The sequence below is a fragment of the Lepidochelys kempii genome, chromosome 3 (assembly GCF_965140285.1).
Source record: "Lepidochelys kempii isolate rLepKem1 chromosome 3, rLepKem1.hap1, whole genome shotgun sequence".
NCBI classification, from domain to species: Eukaryota; Metazoa; Chordata; order Testudines; family Cheloniidae; genus Lepidochelys; species Lepidochelys kempii.
In genome coordinates, this window is record NC_136382.1 from 10,077,265 (window position 1) to 10,099,570 (window position 22,306).

Consider the following 22,306-nt stretch of genomic DNA (forward strand, 5'->3'; position numbering starts at 1 on the left):
ACAACGCAGCTCACCATCTTTCTTACTCCCGTTGTTTCCACTGATGTTGTTGTCACTGGATTGGGAAGCCAGGCCAGGGAGCTTCTCGGCAGAGTGCTTCCTCGAATTCTCCATCACTAATGGTTTAAACGGTTCCCGGCCTACACACACCAGTACGCTGGGGCAGTGGAGCAGAGCCGGCATGCTGTCGATCTGGAGGGAAGAAAACGTCTGCTGAGTCACAACATGCTTGTGGGCCAGAAGAGTCGTCAAATAGGTAACCGGTTATAAAGAGGATGGCGATCAATTGTTCTCCATGTCCACCGAGGAGAGGACAGGAAGGAATCAGCTCAGTTTACCGCAAGGGAGATTCAGGTTAGATATTAGGAAAAATTTTCTGACTATAAAGCTAGTTAAGCGGTGGCACAGGTTACCCAGGGAGGCTGTGGAATCCTTGTCACTGGAGGCTTTTAAGACCAGCTTAGACAAACAGCTAACAGCAAACAGTCAGGGATGGTCTAGGTTTACTTGATCCTGACCTTTTGAGAACCCATCCAGCCTGACATTTCTATGATTCTGTCAGCTTTGTTCCATCTTTCAGACCCAGAACCAGGTAGGATATAATGGAACCCACTTATCATCACTTGTAATGATAGGACTTCTAGCAGGGGTGAGTAAGAGCCTCCAGTCATTTCAGGGCACTCCAACTGACTTTCTTCTCCATTTAGGGTATGTCTACACTACAATGGGAGGTGTGATTGAAGCTCAAGCAAGCACCCCCCAGCCCCGCTAGCTTTGATCTGGTTAACACAGCTAAAAATAGCCATGAAGATGCTGTGGCGTGGGATTCAGTGCAGACTAGCAACCCGAGCACATACCCAGGTGGACAACCTGCATTGAAGCCCATGCTGCCATGGTTTCCTCTGCTACTTTTAGCTAGTGTGGGGTATGCCCACATGAGCTGCAGTCATCCCTGTGATTGCAGTGTAGACATACCCTTAGAGTACAAACTTATCAGTGGAGTGCAGCTTTAATTGGATTCCACACTGCTAATTCCTTTGCAGTGTGGCAGCTATCACCTGCTGGAGCTCTGCTAAATGCTGCATTCCGGGGCCATGATCCTCTCCTCTTCCTCCTCTGCGCTAGATGAATGAAAGAGAGAAGAAAAGCTGCTACCTCCCTCTTACAAACAAAGAAATTAGACAAAAAACATAAAATACTGGTACTGGAACTCTACTTTATTTCTTAAAATCCAGAACCTTAATCCACAAGCACCAAAACCAGAGAGAGACAAAGCAAGCTGCTCCCTAAGGCAAACTCACCCCACCTTGCTCAAGGCTGGCTCTTAGCAGACTGACTGCTGAAAGATCAGATCACACGCTTCCCTACAGAGCCCACTAGTCTGCAAGCAGGACCAGGAAACCCCCCTGAGGAATTTAACAATTATCATTTTAACAGTTTCAATACACCACACGCCCTGTCCCGCAGTCTAACTGCAGCTGCTCTCAGATGGGAACAAGGAGGAGTGGACCTCACGAGACCTGCTCTTTGCTGGGTGTGATGTTGTGTCTTCCCACAAAGGGGATCCCCATCCTCCCACATGTAACCCATGCTAACACTGTGCTTGTTTGTCCCCGGCTAGTTGCACATACAAAGCCGCTGCTGCTCCCACACCTCGCTGCAACCACACGGGGTGAAGTTAGGCCATGACATTAAACCTGGGGTGTCAAGTTCTCTTGCCAGGGAGGCCCTTTCCTGCTATAGTGAAACCCTGCTGTGGAAAAAATACTTCCCCATAAGGGTGTCCCAGTTTCCTTTAAGGATAGATAGCTGACTTGCTCTGGGTCCCATCGCAAAGAAACAGTATTGCAAAACAGACAGGAGACATTTTGAGTATTGTTAGAAACATTAATACTAATACGTCTACCAGGGAATGGATCTGCATCTCATTCTGATGCAGTGCTTATTCATTATTGATTTAGATTATTATCGAACACGTAAAGGCCTCAGCCTGGCTGGGCCCCTTTGTGCCAAGTACTGTACAAACATATAACTCAATCCCTGCATTGAAGAGCTTATCATCTAAAAGACAAGACATAACAGGTGAATGAGACAAACAAGCAAGCCAGGGTGTGAGGGAAATGAGGTAGCTGATAAGGTCATAGAGACCTCAAACTATAAAATAGTCCATTTACAAGCAATCCTGGGTATATGCCGGGGGTGGCCAACCTGCGGTTCCACAGTCCCATGCGGCTCTTCAGAAGTTAACATGCGGCTCCTTGGATAGGCACCAGCTCCGGGGCTGGAGCTACAGACGCCAACTTTCCAATGTGCTGGGGGGGTGTTCACGGCTCAACCCCTGGCTCTGCCCCCGCTCCACCCCTTCCAGCCCCCTCCCCTGAGCCTGCCGTGTCCTCGCGCCTCCTCCTCCGAGCCTCCTGCACGCCACGAAACAGCTGATCGGGAGGTGTGGGGAAGGATGAGGAGGCGCTGATCAGTGGGACTGCCAGGGGGCAGGAGGCGCTGGGAGCTGGGGCAGGGGGACTGATAGGGGGGCTGCTGACGTATTACTGTGGCTCTTTGGCAATGTACATTGGTAAATTCTGGCTCCTTATCAGGCTCAGGTTGGCCACCCCTGGTATATGCTTTCTCTAGTTTATTTTTGTATTATAAGGGAGAGCCAAAGGCAAACAGGAACTTCGGGCCCTGTCCTACAAGCCTTTCACACGTGCCACCCTCATTTGAGATAAAGGTTGTTCTGTGAGGCCTCACCCCCGTGAGGAAAATTAAGACCTGTAACCCATTTCTGCTGTATTTCAGCCAGTGGCAGGAGCACTAAGGTAGCTGGGGGCTCAGAGTAGCATTTGTAGATTTTAAGGCCAGGAGGGATTCTCCAATTCTCCAATTTGTCAAGGTCATTTTGAATTCTAATCCTGTCCCCCAGAGTGCTTGCAACCCCTCCAAGCTTGGGGTCATCTTCAAATTTTATAGGCCTGTTGTCTACTCCATAAGCATACTCTCCACTTCATCCCATTTATGAGCTTACGCTCCACTCCAAGTCATTAATGAAAATACTAAATAGTACCAGACCATGGACTAACACCTGTGGGACCCCCCCCCCACTAGATACGCTCTCCCAGTTTGACAGAGAACCACTGAAAACTACTCTTTGAATATGGCCTTTCAACCACTTGTGCACCCCCTCAACCACATTTCCCTAGTTTGCGTATGAGAATGTCTCATGGGACTGTGTCAAAAGACTTACTAAAATCAAGCTACATCACATCTACTGATTCCCTGCTATCCACTAGGCCAGTAACCCATGTCAAAGAAGGAAAGCCTGAGTGAGTGTCTGATTGGCTGCTAGCCTGCAGGGGGCGGGCATTAGGGTGTCCGTTTGTTTGTGTCAGGGAAGCCTGGCTGTTTAAAAATAGCCAGAGCTTTGCGAACCAGCTGAGCGGTGGAGAACCAGCTGAGCAGCGGGGGACAGCAGAGCAGCTCACAGCAGGAGTTTGCCTGGGAGTTCGCCTGGAGTGAGCCCAGTGAGGCTTACCTCTTGCAAACTGCTCTGAGGAAGCTCATAGTAGGAAGGTGATATGGAAGGGGGGGGTTCAGCTGTTGTGACCTGCACTGGATGTGCCATGTTTGTCTTTCTTCCACAGGACAGAAGCGACTTTGTCTGTACAAAGTGCAAGCTGGTCTCCATATTGGAAGAGAAGATTGAAGGTCTGGAGCAACAGATAACAACCCTGCGCTGCATACGAGAAACTGAGGATTTTCTGGACAAAACTCAGGATATGCTTCTAGGGGCACAAAGCTCTAAGGATATAGAGCAGGTTGCACAGAGGAGCCAAGAGGCCAGTGAAGAAGCTTGGCAACATGTGACCTCCAGAAGAGGTAAGCGGAATGTCCGGGTTCCAGCAACGCAGACACAGGTAACTAACCGCTTTCATGTTCTCTCCACAGGTATCGTTGCGGAGAGTGGACCAGATGATACGTATGGGGCGAGAAAGCAGAAGGAGACTCCGCTGGTTGGAAGGCATGAGATGCGATGTCCTGAGGTTGGGGGTTCCACGACCACCGCTCCCAAGAGGAGAAGGCGGGTGGTGGTGGTCGGGGACTCTCTCCTCCGGGGGACTGAGTCATCTATCTGCCGCCCTGACCGGGAAAACCGAGAAGTCTGCTGCTTGCCAGGGGCTAGGATTCGCGATGTGACGGAGAGACTGCCGAGACTCATCAAGCCCTCGGATCGCTACCCCTTCCTGCTTCTCCACGTGGGCACCAATAATACTGCCAAGAATGACCTTGAGTGGATCACTGCGGACTACGTGGCTCTGGGAAGAAGGATAAAGGAGTTGGAGGCGCAAGTGGTGTTCTCGTCCATCCTTCCCGTGGAAGAAAAAGGCCTGGGTAGGGACTGTCGAATCGTCAAAGTCAATGAATGGCTACGCAGGTGGTGTCGGAGAGAAGGCTTTGGATTCTTTGACCATGGGACGGTGTTCCATGAAGGAGGAGTGCTGGGCAGAGACGGGCTCCATCTTACGAAGAGAGGGAAGAGCATCTTTGCCAGCAGGCTGGCTAACCTAGTGAGGAGGGCTTTAAACTAGGTTCACCGGGGAAAGGAGACCAAAGCCCTGAGGTAAGTGGGAAAGCGGGATACCGGGAGGAAGCACAGGCAGGAATGTCTGTGAGGGGAGGGCTCCTGCCTCATACTGGGAATGAGGGGCGATCAACAGGTTATCTCAAGTGCTTATATACGAATGCACAAAGCCTTGGAAACAAGCAGGGAGAACTGGAGGTCCTGGTGATGTCAAGGAACTATGACGTGATTGGAATAAAAGAGACTTGGTGGGATAACTCACATGACTGGAGTACTGTCATGGATGGTTATAAACTGTTCAGGAAGGACAGGCAGGGCAGAAAAGGTGGGGGAGTAGCAGTGTATGTAAGGGAGCAGTATGACTGCTCAGAGCTCCGGTACGAAACTGTAGAAAAACCTGAGTGTCTCTGGATTAAGTTTAGAAGTGTGTGCAACAAGAGTGATGTAGTGGTGGGAGTCTGCTATAGACCACCAGACCAGGGGGATGAGGTAGATGAGGCTTTCTTCCGGCAGCTCACGGAAGCTACTAGATCGCATGCCCTGATTCTCATGGGTGACTTTAATTTTCCTGATATCTGCTGGGAGAGCAATACAGCAGTGCATAGACAATCCAGGAAGTTTTTGGAAAGCGTAGGGGACAATTTCCTGGCGCAAGTGCTAGAGGAGCCAACTAGGGGGGCGCTTTTCTTGACCTGCTGCTCACAAATCGGGTAGAATTAGTGGGGGAAGCAAAAGTGGATGGGAATCTGGGAGGCAGTGACCATGAGTTGGTTGAGTTCAGGATCCTGACGCAGGGAAGAAAGGTAAGCAGCAGGATACGGACCCTGGACTTCAGGAAAGCAGACTTCGACTCCCTCAGGGAACGGATGGCCAGGATCCCCTGGGGGACTAACATGAAGGGGAAAGGAGTCCAGGAGAGCTGGCTGTATTTCAAGGAATCCCTGTTGAGGTTACAGGGACAAACCATCCCGATGAGTCGAAAGAATAGTAAATATGGCAGGCGACCAGCTTGGCTTAACGGTGAAATCCTAGCGAATCTTAAACATAAAAAAGAAGCTTACAAGAAGTGGAAGGTTGGACATATGACCAGGGAAGAGTATAAAAATATTGCTCGGGCATGTAGGAATGATATCAGGAGGGCCAAATTGCACCTGGAGCTGCAGCTAGCAAGAGATGTCAAGAGTAACAAGAAGGGTTTCTTCAGGTATGTTGGAAACAAGAAGAAAGCCAAGGAAAGTGTGGGCCCCTTACTGAATGAGGGAGGCAACCTAGTGACAGAGGATGTGGAAAAAGCTAATGTACTCAATGCTTTTTTTGCCTCTGTCTTCACTAACAAGGTCAGCTCCCAGACTGCTGCGCTGGGCATCACAAAATGGGGAAGAGACGGCCAGCCCTCTGTGGAGATTGAGGTGGTTAGGGACTATTTAGAAAAGCTGGACGTGCACAAGTCCATGGGGCCGGGCGAGTTGCATCCAAGAGTGCTGAAGGAATTGGCGGCTGTGATTGCAGAGCCATTGGCCATTATCTTTGAAAACTCGTGGCGAACGGGGGAAGTCCTGGATGACTGGAAAAAGGCTAATGTAGTGCCAATCTTTAAAAAAGGGAAGAAGAAGGATCCTGGGAACTACAGGCCAGTCAGCCTCACCTCAGTCCCTGGAAAAATCATGGAGCAGGTCCTCAAAAAATCAATCCTGAAGCACTTGCATGAGAGGAAAGTGATCAGGAACAGCCAGCATGGATTCACCAAGGGAAGGTCATGCCTGACTAATCTAATCGCCTTTTATGATGAGATTACTGGTTCTGTGGATGAAGGGAAAGCAGTGGATGTATTGTTTCTTGACTTTAGCAAAGCTTTTGACACGGTCTCCCACAGTATTCTTGTCAGCAAGTTAAGGAAGTATGGGCTGGATCAATGCACTATAAGGTGGGTAGAAAGCTGGCTAGATTGTCAGGCTCAACGGGTAGTGATCAATGGCTCCATGTCTAGTTGGCAGCCGGTATCTAGCGGAGTGCCCCAAGGGTCGGTCCTGGGGCCGGTTTTGTTCAATATCTTCATTAATGATCTGGAGGATGGGGTGGATTGCACCCTCAGCAAGTTTGCAGATGACACTAAACTGGGAGAAGTGGTAGATACGCTGGAGGGTAGGGATAGGATACAGAGGGACCTAGACAAATTGGAGGATTGGGCCAAAAGAAATCTGAGGTTCAACAAGGACAAGTGCAGAGAGTCCTGCACTTAGGACGGAAGAATCCAATGCACCGCTACAGACTAGGGACCGAATGGCTAGGCAGCAGTTCTGCAGAGAAGGACCGAGGGGTTACAGTGGACGAGAAGCTGGATATGAGTCAGCAGTGTGCCCTTGTTGCCAAGAAGGCCAATGGCATTTTGGGATGTATAAGTAGAGGCATAGCGAGCAGATCGAGGGACGTGATCGTTCCCCTCTATTCGACATTGGTGAGGCCTCATCTGGAGTACTGTGTCCAGTTTTGGGCCCCACACTACAAGAAGGATGTGGAAAAATTGGAAAGAGTCCAGCGGAGGGCAATAAAAATGATTAGGGGACTGGAACACATGACTTATGAGGAGAGGCTGAGGGAGCTGGGATTGTTTAGTCTGCAGAAGAGAAGAATGAGGGGGGATTTGATAGCTGCTTTCAACTACCTGAAAGGGGGTTCCAAAGAGGATGGCTCTAGACTGTTCTCAATGGTAGCAGATGACAGAACGAGGAGTAATGGTCTCAAGTTGCAGTGGGGGAGGTTTAGATTGGATATTAGGAAAAACTTTTTCACTATGAGGGTGGTGAAACACTGTAATGTGTTACCTAGGGAGGTGGTAGAATCTCCTTCCTTAGAGGTTTTTAAGGTCAGGCTTGACAAAGCCTTGGCTGGGATGATTTAACTGGGAATTGGTCCTGCTTCGAGCAGGGGGTTGGACTAGATGACCTTCTGGGGTCCCTTCCAACCCTGATATTCTATGATTCTATGATTCTATGAAATTAGGTTGATCTGGCATGATTTCTTCTTGATAAATGCATGCTGGTGATACCAGATACCCCTATTATCCTGTAGGTCCTTACAAATCTATTGTTTAATAATTTGTTCCAGTATCTTTCCAGGTATCATAGTTAGTCTGACTGGTCTATAATTCCCTGGGTCCTCTTTGTTCCTCCTTTTAAAGATAGATACTGTGTTAGCCCTTCTCCAGCCCTCTGGGACCAAAGACTTCCTCTATGGGCTTTCAAAGATAATCACCAATAGCTCCAGGATTGCTTCAGCTGGTTCCTCAAGTACCCTGGGATGAATTTCATCAGGCCCTGCTGACTTGGATGCATTTAACTAAACTAAATATTTATTAACCTGTTTCCCCGCCATCCCCTTTTTTGGCTTGATCTAGTCCATGATCTAGTCTGACCTTCTGCATATTACAGGCCAGAGAATTTCACCCAGTGAATCCTGCATTGTGGTGTATTGAAAACTGCGTAAAAATTATACACTACGCCTTTAAATTTTCCTGGTCCTGCTTCCTGTAGGGAAATTGTGTGATCTGGTGGGTCTTTCAGCAGCCTGTCTGCAAAAAGCCAGCCTAGAGCAAAGTTGGGTGAGTTGGTAAACAGCCTGCTTTCTCTGAATGTGTGTTTTTGGTTCTTGTGAGTTAAGGTTCTAGATTTTGAGAAATAAAGCTCTCTTACATTGCAACTGTACAGAAAGAGTATTTTGTACGTCTCGCTTTTCTGTCTGTGTGCCATGAATATAACATGCATCAAGCAAATATCTTCTGGTTAAGCTAGAGCATATCTTTCAGAAAGACATTCAATCTTGATTTAAGGATTTCAAATGATGGAGATGACATAGCACTAAAAGAAATCCCAAGTCCAGGCTGCATTATATTTCCCATCGATTGAGCTGCACCAACAGTGACTGACAATTTTCCTAGGGCCAGGTTCTGCCACCCTTGCTCACTGTTGGGTGCACCCTACTCTGCAAATGGCCCCAGTGAAATCAGTGGAGTAAAGGGTGAAAGAATCTGGCCCCTACTGTGTGCAGGGCTTGATGGAACAGGGGCCTTTGTAAGAATTCAGTCTGCTGCTGCTCCCTGACAAATCCTGAATCCTTGTTCAGATCCTGATTCTGCAGCCCCATACTCATGGGACTGCTTGCATGAGTAAATGCTACTCAAAGAGCAAGGGCTGTAGAACCAGGCCCTGAGGTAAAATGCTCAGTAATTTCCAGGGGGACGCTGCCTGGGTTAAGGGCTGCTAGTGCCAAGTGGCCAACATCTCTTATGACCCTGCTATGTCAGTAGTGCTGTCAGGAACCTGTGCAGCCCAGCTGGGATTTCACATGTTCACCAGGCAGCTGCTGGTCCTCTGGCCAGGAGCTGAAGCTTGAAGAAAACCACCAGATATCTCAAGGCTTGTGACAAGAATTGGCAACACTCAGGGCCTGGCAGCATAGAGCAAGATTTTAGGATTTGGCTCAGTGTGAATTTTGCCTAAGTGAAGACTGGTACATCCTGCCCCCTTGACATCACTGTCCTCATTAGGCAGTATCCTGGAGGGTTGTGTGGCTAAATACATTAAAGATCGTGAGGAGCTCAAGCCCTGGGGTGCTGGCACCGTATAAGTACTAGCTAGACAGATTAGACAGACATATAGCGGGGCGGATGGAGAATAAGCAATAGAAGTTGATGATCTACTAATTATTATTATTAATTATCATATGTAGTGCTGTAGCACCTAGAGGCCCCAGCCCCACTGTACCAGGTGTTTTACAAACATATAACAGAGAGAGAGAGAGAGAGAGAATCTGGCCTATAACGTTTACAATCTAAGCAGCACTTTGGCTAAGTACAAAACAAGAAAGATCTTGCTTCTGTGCAATTTTTTTTAATTAAGAGAAAATACAAGAAGGAACCAACCCAGAAAGATCAATCTATCTATATATCGCCCTATCTGGTTTGTATTTCTGTCTTTCTAGGCTATCAATAACGATAAAGGTACTTTTGTGCATAATTTCAAAAAGTCCTAGCCATTTTCAATCCCCAATTTTCAAAAAGGAGCAATTTTTAGGAGGGAGCAACATTTTTATCAAAAAATTTCAGTTTAAAAAATGATCTCTTTTTCATAGATTACTGCTCTTTCTTTCTCTTCCCCCTCCCCACATTTTGCCACTGGAAAGGAAAGAAAGTGAGGAAAGAGAGGGAAAAATCAATAAACTATAAACCAAAACCAAACCCCCTCACAGACATTTTTTTTCAGATTTCATTAGCAACAACAAAACCAGAAAATTTGGAAAATTATTTTTTGTGGTAATTTTCATTTTTTTAAAAAAAGGCCATTTTGGGGGGATGAAAAATAGTTTTATTCAGGTTTCAGAGTAACAGCCGTGTTAGTCTGTATTCGCAAAAAGAACAGGAGTACTTGTGGCACCTTAGAGACTAACCAATTTATTTGAGCATAAGCTTTTGTGAGCTACAGCTCACTTCATTGGATGCATACTGTGGAAAGTGTAGAAGATCTTTTTATATACACACAAAGCATGAAAAAATACCTCCTCCCACCCCACTCTCCTGCTGCTAATAGCTTATCTAAAGTGATCACTCTCCTTACAATGTGTATGATAATCAAGATGGGCCATTTCCAGCACAAATACAGGATTTAACAAGAACGTCTGAGGGGGGGGTAGGAAAAAACAAGGGGAAATAGGTTACCTTGCATAATGACTTAGCCACTCCCAGTCTCTATTCAAGCCTAAGTTAATTGTATCCAATTTGCAAATGAATTCCAATTCAACAGTTTCTTGCTGGAGTCTGGATTTGAAGTTTTTTTGTTGTAATATCGCAACTTTTATGTCTGTAATCGCGTGACCAGAGAGATTGAAGTGTTCTCCGACTGGTTTATGGATGTTATAATTCTTGACATCTGATTTGTGTCCATTTATTCTTTTACGTAGAGACTGTCCAGTTTGACCAATGTACATGGCAGAGGGGCATTGCTGGCACATGATGGCATATATCACATTGGTGGATGTGCAGGTGAACAAGCCTCTGATAGTGTGGCTGATGTTATTAGGCCCTGTGATGGTGTCCCCTGAATAGATATGTGGGCACAGTTGGCAACGGGCTTTGTTGCAAGGATAGGTTCCTGGGTTAGTGGTTCTGTTGTGTGGTGTGTGGTTGCTGGTGAGTATTTGCTTTTGTGACTTTGTCCTTAACCATAACTATTTTACATTTGGGGACAATGTATACCTTCAAATCAGCGGCACTGCTATGGGTACTCACATGGCCCCACAGTATGCCAACATTTTTATGGCTGACTTAGAAGAACGCTTCCTCAGCTCTCGTCCCCTAATGCCCCTACTCTACTTGCGCTACATTGATGACATCTTCATCATCTGGACCCATGGAAAAGAAGCCCTTGAGGAATTCCACCATGATTTCAACAATTTCCATCCCACCATCAACCTCAGCCTGGTCCAGTCTACACAAGAGATCCACTTCCTGGACACTACAGTGCTAATAAATGATGGTCACATAAACACCACCCTATACCGAAAACCTACTGACCGCTATTCCTACCTACATGCCTCCAGCTTTCACCCTGACCACACCACACGATCCATCGTCTACAGCCAAGCTCTGCGATACAACCACATTTGCTCCAACCCCTCAGACAGAGACAAACACCTACAAGATCTCTATCAAGCATTCTTACAACTACAATACCCACCTGCGGAAGTGAAGAAACAGATTGATAGAGCCAGAAGAGTTCCCAGAAGTCACCTGCTACAGGACAGGCCTAACAAAGAAAATAACAGAACGCCACTAGCCGTCACCTTCAGCCCCCAACTAAAACCCCTCCAACGCATTATTAAGGATCTACAACCTATCCTGAAGGACGACCCATCACTCTCACAAATTTGGGTTTGTGTGTGGGGGGGGAGGAGTGAGAAAACCTGGATTTGTGCTGGAAATGGCCCAAGTTGATTATCATACACATTGTAAGGAGAGTGATCACTTTAGATAAGCTATTAGCAGCAGGAGAGTGGGGTGGGAGGAGGTATTTTTTCATGCTTTGTGTGTATATAAAAAGATCTTCTACACTTTCCACAGTATGCATCCAATGAAGTGAGCTGTAGCTCACAAAAGCTTATGCTCAAATAAATTGGTTAGTCTCTAAGGTGCCACAAGTACTCCTTTAGTTTTATTCAGGATTTTTCTCTCAGCTGTAATTATATATTTATCTAAGCATTTATACCACATGCATCACTGTGGCATACTGAATGCAGAAAATATATGGAGCTATCTTCTCTATTGGCGTAAATATGCATAGCTTTAGTAATCAATGGAGCTAAACCAATTTATATTAGCTGAGGACCTGGCTCATGCTGCATGATCAGAATTCTTTCTTAAAGAATATGCTTATGGCCACTTTGTTATTTAAAATAAAATGTCTATAACATAGCATATAAAGCATCAGCAGCTTTTTAGCTCTGTATTTCTATATAAGCACCATCTCTTTTCATTGATCACTAGTAAATTCACCTGATGTTCCTTTAAGTGTTGCACGTATTTGCAGAGACAGCTGCTGCACGAAAGGGTTTTCAAAAGTCATTTGATCACATTTATATTGTCCCAAACTCTCCCATTCCATCTGCAGAACACAGATCTCCAGGACTAAACCAACAACTCAGCTCCATCAGCCGCAGCAAAATATTTCCCCCACTTCTTTGCAAATAACCCATCCTATTAATAATGTGGCATACAATATTGCTACTCAGGAAAACAGGACGCCATTCCCCAGGGCCATCAATATGGCCTCTTTCACCAGTACTAAATTAGCTTCAAAATAGAGGACCTAATCCTGCACTCAGCACCTTCTGAACACACTCAGCATGTTGCAGAATGAAACCCATACATTGCTTCTTATGCTTTCCTTTTTGTTTCACAGGGATGAAAAATTAAAATGGCAGGCCCACTCTGGCAACCCTCACTCATGCAAGTGTCCACTGACTGCACTGAACTCTATGGGTGATATCCTGGCCCCACTGACATCAACCCCACTGTCTGTAACTAAAACTTCCACATTAAAATTATGGGCCTGGTTCTGTAATCTTTATTTACATGAGCAGTCCCATTGACTTGATATGAGACATCAGTCAGGTGATAGACCCTCTGTACATGGCTCTTGTGAGATGACATCTACCATATAGTTTTCATAGGCAAATTTTAGGGGGGTAAACATCGGAATTGATTAAAGTGCTTGAGGAACTGGTTTATAAGGAAAGACTTTTATATAAAACAAAACTAAATTGGCTAAAAGGAGGCACAGTAACTACTGTATAAACATTTCTAAAGGATGAAAACACCAAAGAAAGAAAGGAATGGTTCAGGGTGATACAACTAGGACTGGTGGAATCAAATTAAGGAAAGGTAGCATTAGGCTGAATATCAGGAGGCAAACAGTGAGGTTGGGGAACAGTCTCCCATACGCCATGGAGAAAGCTCTGATCCTTGAAACATTTAAACCTAGGTTTCACAAAGAACTGAAAAATTGTCTATAGACCACAATCCTACTCAACTTCCATGACATGGACTAAGTAGTATTTTCATCAGCTGATCTCAAAGTGCTTTACAAAGGGTTAGTATCTTTAGCTCCATTTTACAGAAGGGAAAACTGAGGCACAGGGAGGCGAAGTGACTTATCCAAGGTCACCCAGCAGGCCAGTGGCAGAGCTCGGAATAGAACTTAGAGCTTCTGAATCTCAGGGCAGCACTTTGTCCATTAGGCCACACTGACTAGATGAATTTAAACTGCAAATTTTTTCCATTTCTGACATTTTATGATTATACAGTATTAATTATCACCCGCAGCTGTATAATATCAGATATAACAGAACATTGGTATGACATAAGCCAGAAACATAACATAGCAGGCTGATCCTGGAACTCTTACTCACGTGAGTAGTTTCACTGAGTGGGCATCATTACAGCAAAATAGAAATCTTCTCTTCATGCCACTTCAAAGCTTTTATGCAGCCAGTGAAGCCCTGGGACTTTACAGCAGAGGTTGATATTATTTCATTGGATTGTCACTTTGTTGTAAGAGGGGCTGTTATTTTCCTGGAGACATCAGCTATTGTGAAGGGTGCTTTATGCTTCATCAGCAAAGAGAGGAAAGGGATTTCACAGCCACTACCTTGCCCTCTATCCCACCCACCCTACATGAAAGCCTCACTTTTTCAGAAGATGCTATATATGAAATAAAATGATTGGTATTTATTGGTCAGCACAACGTTCCCCACCCTGCGGTTTTCTTCTTTAACCATCTGTGAGATGCTGTGATCATTTCTGGCTCTGAGCATGAAAGGAAACTGCTCAACAGGAGTCAGGAGTACCATTTAGGTGACCATCTCACCTCCCATGGAAACGATTACCTGTCACACTAGACCACGTTCCTCACAGCTGCAAAAGTGTCTTGGAAGAGAGCCCAGATTGCACTTCCATAGAGCCTTCCATTCCAGGATCTCAGAGAGGCTTTACAAATCTGAATGAGTTAGACCTCACAGTCCCCATATTATTCCCGTCTGATTGGTTAAGCAACTTGCGGAGAGTCACAGCATGAGTCAGTGGCCCAATCAGGAGTGGAATCCAGACTGGCTGACTCTCCAATCCCAGTCCTAGCTGGTAAGCACTAAACTGTGCTAATCCCATGTACATGGGCAATTGGGAGTAAAATGAAAGGAATGGGAGGGAAATGAACAACTTGGGAGGAAAGTGATGGTGAAAACCTTCACATTTTTCTTGGCGGAAGCGATAATTCGGAGACCCTAATGCGTTCACTGGCAGGCATGTTTCCAACACGAACAGCTTGAATTTCAAAGAGTAAATGCAGGAAGCAATACTTACAGGGAGCAGTTTGCAGAGTAACCTATGGGCTGAAATATGTTCACATAAAAAAAAAACACATCAAACAACACTGAACAATGAAGCAAGGTGTGGAAATCTCAATCGAGGACGTGATCCGAATCCCCCTGAAATCAGTGAAAAGATTCCCATTGACTTCAAAAGGCTTTGGATCAGGTTTATAGAGAAGGATGGCCTTGTGAGTAAGGCTCTGGACTGAGACTCAGAGATCTAGTTTCAGTTATTGACTGTGTCAGACTCTCTTTGTGACCTGAGGCAATTCACTTGGCTCCCCATCAGCAAAACGAGGATAACAACACTTCCTTTCCCCCACTCTATACCTGCCTTGTTGACTTAGATTGGGGCATGGACTGTCTCTTACTATGTGTCTGTACAGCGCCTAGCACAATGGGGCCCTGATCTCAGCTAGGGCCTCTACGTGTTACTATAATAGAATTAATAATATACTTGCCATCGATTAGTGAGCAGAAGGACAAAACCTAACCAATTTGAAAAGTGGAGTCCAATGGGCACAGAGACGTGGCTGGGTTCAGAGGGATGATGCAGAAAGTGTATTCAGAAGCCACCAGAAAACAAAATGATGTCTATTTCGGCCGAGGGGTACAATATAAGTAACATTAGTTGCTTTTCGCCTGCTTGGCAAAAGACAGCTAAAGAGTGTTGGAAGAGAGAGGGCTACATTGAGAAGCGATGCAAAAATGGGTCCTGGGCTCACATATAGAGGGATAAAAGGATGGGGTTGTAGCAGGGAATGCAGCCAACAGGGGTGGATCAGAAGGTGAAATAACAAGATGATAAGGTACATTTCTGGACCTTGCCTTCTCTAACATAAACACGTAGCAGTGTGTACATTTTAAGAGACAAAAGCCCTACTAAAAATACCCAACTCCACTGCCTACACGATTTCCCCCCTGCAGGGAGGTTAAGAGGCAGAATAAACCACACAGGCAAGATGTTAGTCATCTTGCTTAATGTGATGCGGGCATTGTAAGCCTACGTAGAACAGAACAGGGGGCTGCTTTATCCTACACGGCTATTACTCTCATTTAATATTTATATTGTGCTAGCCAACCAGGTTGAGCCCAGTCATGCTCAGCGCTGTGCAGACATATAGAAAATGACAGTCCCTGCCCCAACTAACTTACAAGCTAAAAGACAAGGCATGTGACAGACAAGTGAATGGATGAGAGGGGGCAATGGAAAACAATTGGATATTTGCATTTCCTAGCCAATCAGGAGCAGAGATCTTAACTTCCCACTTATCTAGGCTGTTGGCTGCTTTTCCCGCTATAACCTCACCCTCTTGTCCCCTGTGTAAATTACACCTACTCACCCCTGTGAATTGGGCCCCAAAGATTGTTTAGGGCGATGCCCCTTTCAAAGACTCCAGAAGGAACATTGCGGCCCTGGGGTTCTGTGACTGTTGAGAAACAACACCTGGGACACAGGATTCAGAGTAGCAGCCGTGTTAGTCTGTATCCGCAAGAAGAACAGGAGAAGCTGAGCTTCTGAGCAGGACAGAAGGACCTAAAGGAAAGAGCTGGCGAGAGGAATACAGGAAAAACAGGTCAGTTCTTGAGAAACAGGTGAACAGGATAAAGTGAGGGAGGAGGAGGGAAGCAAAGGGTGAAAGTGTGGTTCTACTCTGAGGAGACTATTGGAATGGCATCATAGGGCTCCATGTTCCTTGTCTCTCAAGGGGACCATTCATTTTCCACTGAAAACAATGGAAGTTGGATTGGGCCCTTAGTGGCTCCAGATCAAGTCTGCTACATTTAAAAGTAAAAAGATCTTTCTTTTTGCCTGCCAGCCCTACCAGCTGCCCCTGGAATCATGAATCCACAAGAGAAACGGTCGGAAGTTTTATTTAAAAATGTGGAGATTTTGACAGCAAAAGGAGACTTCTTTTGTGAAAAATGTTCTCCACTTTCTAACCAGCTGTTAACTGCCAAGAGTAAAGATTCTGCAGTGAGAATTCAGGGCCCAAGTCGGCTCAGCGTCTCTCACATTGGGGTAAATCAGGAGTATTTCCAACACTGAGCATTCAAAAATCATGAATCAGCTCCTCTCACCCATAAAAAAATATCATGAGATTAGCTTAAAAAAAATCACATGCATTTTTCAAATACATTTTTAGTTCTTTTTATTTGCCTTCTGGTTTCTGAGCCTTTAGGTGGCACTTGGTTCATGTTTTCAGGCGTTTCTCTGCAACCACAATGCCTACAAACGCCATTAAAATAAAGGAAGCTGAGATTCTCACACAATCATCTGATTCTAAGAACTGGGACTCTAAGAAAAACCTGTCTCCACTGAAGTAAATGGGAGTTTTGCCTTTCACTTCGGTGAGGACAGGATTTGACCCCAACCACTGCAAGATTTGCAATAAAATCCTAAGAGTTGGCAGCAGTACAGGAGCTGAAGTCAGCTGAGTTATACTGGTGTAAAAAGATGTAAGTCAGAGGAGAATCAGACCCTACCTCTAACTAAACTGCAGCAAAATCCCATGGTATCAGATCATAGAATCATAGAATCATAGAATATCAGGGTTGGAAGGGACCCCAGAAGGTCATCTAGTCCAACCCCCTGCTCAAAGCAGGACCAATTCCCAGTTAAATAATCCCAGCCAGGGCTTTGTCAAGCCTGACCTTAAAAACCTCTAAGGAAGGAGATTCTACCACCTCCCTAGGTAACGCATTCCAGTGTTTCACCACCCTCTTAGTGAAAAAGTTTTTCCTAATATCCAATCTAAACCTCCCCCACTGCAACTTGAGACCATTACTCCTCGTTCTGTCATCTGCTACCATTGAGAACAGTCTAGAGCCATCCTCTTTGGAACCCCCTTTCAGGTAGTTGAAAGCAGCTATCAAATCCCCCCTCATTCTTCTCTTCTGCAGACTAAACAATCCCAGCTCCCTCAGCCTCTCCTCATAACTCATGTGTTCCAGTCCCCTAATCATTTTTGTTGCCCTTCGCTGGACTCTCTCCAATTTATCCACATCCTTCTTGAAGTGTGGGGCCCAAAACTGGACACAGTACTCCAGATGAGGCCTCACCAATGTCGAATAGAGGGGAACGATCACGTCCCTCGATCTGCTCGCTATGCCCCTACTTATACTTATCAGTGGGTGTGTATATATATTTCACTAGTGAGTGAATATGTGACTTGATGAAAAAGCCAAACGTTCTCTCTTTTCGTTTCCAATTTTTTTTCATAAAAATGAAAGGCAGTTTTCAACACTTGGAAAGCTCTTATGTCTCCATAAAAAAGCAGCCTTGTCTGCCAAAAAACCCTCAGACAAATCCAGTACAGTATCCCTGCAGAAATGTAGAATTTCTTTTTCCTGTAAATTCACAGCTTTTCCATCAGGGGGTAGAATTTTGCCATTCTTTGCATCATAAAAAAAAATAAATGAAAAGCACCATGTTTGCCAGTCTAAAGTTATTTTTAAGATATGGATTAAATTAATAAATATTCAGGAAAAATATTGTTTTGGCACATGAATGTTCACACAGCAAAACCTAGTGGTTTCCCTTGGTCCAATAGGATTACTTGCGAACTACTGAGTTGTGAGAATTCGCTGGCCTGAGAATGAGCCCTGCTCACTGTTGGGCAGATTCTCAGCTGGTATAAATTGTCATAGCTGCATTGATTTCAATTTATGACAATTAAGAGCAGCTAAGAAACTGCATGTTAAATCAGAAAGCAGGAAGGGCCAGATCCACAAAGGTATTTAGGCTCCTGACAGCCACTGCAATCAATGGAAGTTTGTAGATCTGGGCCTAGAAGTCCAGTTTGTGTCACTTAAACTACAGCTTGAAGAGACCCTGGGCAAAATGCTCACAGGGAATCCCCAGATGGCATGAAACACACCTGGATTTGGGTTTCTGTATAGATCAGGTTCATGGAAAGTTTCACTGGTGTTTACAAACCTTTTGTGTGACCGTTTGGATTCATCAGAAATTTGTCATGAAATCAGATAAAATTCTGCGTCAGTGTGATGATTTGTGTTGAGATTATGACCCAGATGCACAATGAGTGTAAAATGGCAGAGCTCACTGCATGTCAATAGCGCAGTGCCAGTTTACACCAGCTGAGGATCTGGCCCAATTGGGAATCATTCATACCTGGTCAATGTGAAACAAAGTAGGGTGGGGAGACTGCAAACCCATTCCGAATGAAACCAAAGAGAATACTGGCACAAGGACTGAAATCCTACACCTTTGGCATAGCTCTGATATTTTCATTATTATTTATTAATAATTGTATTTGGGTAGCCTCTAGGAGCTCCAGTCACGGACCAGTGCCCCATTGTACCAGGCACTGTAAGAACAGACAACAAAGTAACAGCCTCTGGCCCAAAGAGTGTATAATCTAGGTAATTCTTTACACTCCTGATGTAAGGGCCACATGCTGAGTTGTATGTGGTTGTATGATAGCCCCAGTGAAATGAGTAGGATTACTCATTTAGTAAGGCACTACTCAATGTAAGTAACCATAACAAAATCTGGTCCTTAGGACTTTATAAGGTGCCTTTCACTTTGGTATCTAAGATCTTCTTCTGTTGAGCCGTTCATCCAATGAGCTCTGCTAGTTTTACAAACATTAAAGAATTAATCCTCACAGCATCTCTGCAAGACATGTAGGAAATATTATGCCCATTTTACAAATAGATAAACTGAGGTGCAGAGGACCCATAAAAAGATGTTCTAGCTGAACAGCAAGAGGCAACAAAACCAGGACATCTGCTTTGTGGGTTTATCTCAATCTAGCAGCTAAGAACGGATTGTGACTCTTAGAGCCTTTTTGAATGGGAAGACTGTGAAATTTACCCAGCAAGTAAGCTAAAAACTTGTCTTAAAGATTCAACTAGCAGTGCAAGTGATGGACCAATTATTTCTCTTTTTCTCTGGCTTTCCTTGCAGAAGAGACGGGAGGAACAGAGAGGGATGAGAGAAGAACTTGACATAACCCTTGCAGGAGAACATTCGCCAAAAGCAAAGCTGAAAGTTAAATAGAAATATTCTGAATTTGGCCTCATGAGTTTTAAAATCTGTATTCAGTTCCAATTCCAATGGATTTTAAGGCCAAAAGGGGCTATCATCTAGCCGAATCTCCAGCATAGCACAGGCCATATGGGACATCACCCAGGGATTCCTGCATCCAGCGCAATAAGTTGTGGTTGAACTTGAGTGTTTCTTGTAGAAAGACACCCAGTCTTGATTTACAGACTCCAAATGCAGGAGACTTTTCCGTGTCCCTGGGTAAATTGTTCCAAGGTTACTGGTTCTTGGTATCGGTTATTACTCTTGCTTGAGAAGCTGATAAGTAATAGGGGAGCTTGGTACCAGTGCCCATAAGCTACTTGAATTCTTCACCAGAGCAGGTAACGAGCTCATAGAATACAATTATACAAGGGTATTCGATTCCAAGGAAGAGATTTTGGGAAATCCCGGCCCTGGGATTACAACACAAGCTTTAGAATCAGGAGCTTTGAGGTCAGAGCCACAGCCATGCGGCCGCGGCTTTCCACTTCTGCTGTGGCGCAAAACAGCCCTAAAGCCAGCTGAGCTGGACCCTGGAGGATTGCTCCTCATTAGAGTAATCCTCCTTTGCTGTTCAGCTGTGGCGGCTTGCTCCAATGCCACCCTCCCTCCAGGTCTGCCGTGCATGGGGTGTGGCTGAGAAGAAGGGGGTGTGGTGTGGCGGGGGAGGGGGGGTCTTCTGTATTTCAGTGGGCTCTAGCTGCTGGAACAGTGCCTGTCAGCGCATTACCCGTATCCTGCATGTATATGCAATGGAGATCTAAGCATGTAGAGAGTCTTCTGTGTGTAGATTCAAAGCAGGAGAGAGAGAGAAAAGATGTGGGCCAGTGAGATCTCTTATAATGTAGAATAGCCTCCCACAGAGATGAAAGCCTCTTAGCTTCAGTCATTTAGATCCACTGGACAGGGAGGGAGACGATGACCTATTAGTTCTTTTCCCACCTCTAGTTTCCGTGACTCCCTTCTGCAGCAGCATACAGAGCTCTTTTTAAATCCAGACCTGAAGTCCCCAATGAGAGCTAGGAGAGATCCGGATTATAACAAAGCATCCCAATGTCCTAACCTCAGGCATCCCCAGACCTCGAGTCGGCATGATATGTTCAAGGGTGGCAAACCTGTAAACGCCTGTGACACTTTAAACAAACAAACCAACCAACCAACCATGCCTGGTGTCAATTCATTGCACACAGAGGCACAAATAGAAGTTTCTTTGGCAATCCATTTATCCAGTGAGTAGCTCTCCCACTGGATGCAGGGAAAAGGTGTTGGTCCAGATCACCGGCTGGTGCCAAACGGGGTAGTGATGTTGCTGTGGAAAGAGCTAGATACCCACTGAGAACCTGGCTGCTGTTTTAAAGCTAAAAACAAACAAATCAACCTCAAAAGCCATCTCTGGTTAAATCAGTTCATGGAACTGACTTGTGATTTAGAAACTGACAAAATAAAACCAAATCACTGTTCGTGTCAGGAGGTGAAATCCAGGCTTCAGTGGGGCTAAGCTTTCACCTGTGTTTTTTCCCCACCCACTGTCCAATCTGATTGCTGCACAGATTACAGGTCTGCTCCTGACTCCAATGGCCAGAAGGGTACAGGGTCTTATGATCACCTTTGCTCTCACACTGGTGTAAAATCAGGAGTAACTCTACTGGAATCATTCTCGTTACCTTGGTTTAAAATCAGGTGTACTGATTCCATTGGGGTTGCTCCTGAGTAACAGTGGTATGAGTGAGATCAGAATCAGGACCTCCCAGCTAAAATTTCCATCAACTGCAATGAGCTTTGCATCATTATGCTCAATTATTTGTAGTACGGTAGGACCTAAGGACTCCCAAAGAGATCAGGGCCTCATTGTACTAGACACTGTACAAACAACACAAAGACAGTCCCTGGGCCAGATAGCTCAGGAAGAAGGATATTTGACGATATGCAACAGGGAGTACACAGACAAAGGGGTGGGGGGTGTAGGAATGGAAGACAAGAGAACAATAAAAGCAAGTGCAGCTGTAAAAATTAGCAGCCACCGTGGTTTCAATAGACACAGTTGTTATCACAAACGGATCAGGCCCTACAGCCAATTCTACCTGTCTTAGAATCTTATACTGCTGTTCCTCGCCACAGTGTCTGAGCGCCTTCTATGTAAAAGACATAGCAATGTCTATGTCCTTAGTGGACTTCATGGAATCTCTGGCACTTCTCCCTCTTTGGGGTGAAAACTCAGGGCAAAGCCGAGTCAATGCAAGTGAAGAGAAAACAAGGGTTATTAAAACAAACCAGCCTAGAGCAAGAGTTTTTTGAGAAAAGAAAAGTCACTGCTGGGCAAAATCCAACCAAGCAGAATATCAGTCCAAAAGGTGAATTCCTCAGGCTAGTTATGAATAAATTCAAACAGGAGGTGTTAATGCAAACATGTGCAACTTTAATAATAGTAGTCATTTCCAGCAATCACTATAATAATAATAATTAATACATAGGACCAGCTTCTGATCCCAGTTACACCAGTGTCAATCCCAAGTAACTGCAATGAATCACACTGGTGTAACTGGGATCAGAAGCTGGCTGTAACTTTAGTAATTTAGCTCTGTCTCCAAACGGATAACACTGCCACTCCTATCTCTGCCCCCATCTCTATGACTATTCAAGCTCTGAGATTGCATTGGGGCACTTTGCCTCTTGGCTGCCTCAGAAAGAGAACCCCAGTGAGCATAGGAAAGCCACTGCTGGCTTGCTCATGGTGTCGACTGTTGCACTTTGCCATCAGC